This window comes from Octodon degus, unplaced genomic scaffold (assembly GCF_000260255.1).
Source record: "Octodon degus isolate 3935 unplaced genomic scaffold, OctDeg1.0 scaffold00087, whole genome shotgun sequence".
NCBI lineage: Eukaryota > Metazoa > Chordata > Mammalia > Rodentia > Octodontidae > Octodon > Octodon degus.
Genome location: NW_004524663.1, coordinates 11,412,816 through 11,414,437, shown reverse-complemented (window position 1 = coordinate 11,414,437; position 1,622 = coordinate 11,412,816).

The window sequence follows — 1,622 nt, the reverse complement described above, 5'->3', positions numbered from 1 at the left end:
GGAACTGGGGATTGAACTCAGGCCCTTGCGCTTGCCAGGGAAGCGCTTATTCCACTGAGCCATCTCCCCGGCCACTTACTATTCTATTTCAGAACTGGGAAATTAGGAAGACTGATTGTCTAGCAACAACCCAATATCTTAGCTTCAGCTTTATGAGATCTCAACCAACCAACCAACCAACCAAGTAACTGTGTTGTCACTTGGATATGAGAATCATTCCTGGTCCTTTAACTTCCGAAAGTCACAGCTGATCTGAGAGATACAAAATCTTCTTACACATTGAGGGATAACACCTGACCCATGGTGATATCCACATGAGCTAAGGTTCCTGTGACAGTGAAATGGAGTAAGCATCCACTGATGCAGACATAGGAAGTCCAGATTTCCTTGCTTAAATGATAAAGAAAATAGCCATGTAGTTGAAAAACTAGTTGAAATATTGTGAAGTGCTCACACAACCAAATGGAATAATCCAAAGTTAGAAGTAGGTTCAAAATTAGAGAGAGGGTCTTGGCAGAGTTAAATGTACTGGACAGACTTCCCACATGGCTATTCAATATTGGAAACTGTAACAGACAAAAATGCAGTGAAACAACAAAGGCTGACACACAAGAAAAATGTTCAGTTCACACCAAAAGCCATATTAAAAAATGTATTTATTATGATAGCACACTAGCAGAACTGAAAGTGTTCATAGGTCTGCTGTGCTTAGCTGGGATTTCTCATGGTGATCACAGGAATGTAAAAGACGCATGGAAAAATGATGGGCCTAAATATGGCATAAAATTGTATGCTCTTATTATGAGTCCAAGCTGCAGAATGAGATCCTGTACCAAATATATTTAAAAAAAAATTATGCTGTTGTAGATGCAAAGACTTACGTTTTCAACTTTGAAATTTATCCTGGAGCTCAACCTTACTCAGTAATTGTCTTAGTTAATCTTCTCTTGTTGCTGGGACAAATACTCGACACTCAAAATGAGGGAAGGAAAGGTTTATTTAGCTTACAGTTACTGGAGGTTTCAAGACATTGGAGGAGAGGCTGGGGCGCTGCCCTGTCCAGGATGATCCTCTCCATACCTCTCAGAAAGCACAGGCTAGCCAGTTTAATGGTTCGTGCCTCTCTGGTCCTGTCCCTTGGGCCCCATTCTGGTCCTCAAGCCAGGGTGTTCCTCCAGACGCATCTTCCCCATCACTTACATGGGGTTTTGGGGGGACAACTAGACACAAATGATAGCAGTAATAAATCAAGTGATGTTGTGAACAGACTTTTTTGCTCCTATCTCCCAAACATATCAGAATATGACATTTGACAACTGGTTTCCCAGTTTCCAATTAATCTTACAATTATTAACAGAGAACAACTTGACCAGTGCAGGAAAAGTACACAGGAATAAAGCTGAAATTCCAAGTGAAATGTTGCAGTTTCAAAACAGAGAATTGTATAGTACAATCTTTGAATTTCAGAAGAATTTACATTGGCCTTGTACATGGCAAAAAACAAACAAACTGGTAATGCTGATGTCAACACTGCACCATGATAGAAATATTGATGTGGAAACCTCAACAAAATGAAAACCTGAGATGGAAACTTTCTACAACAAAAGGTGGAGTAGACGTTG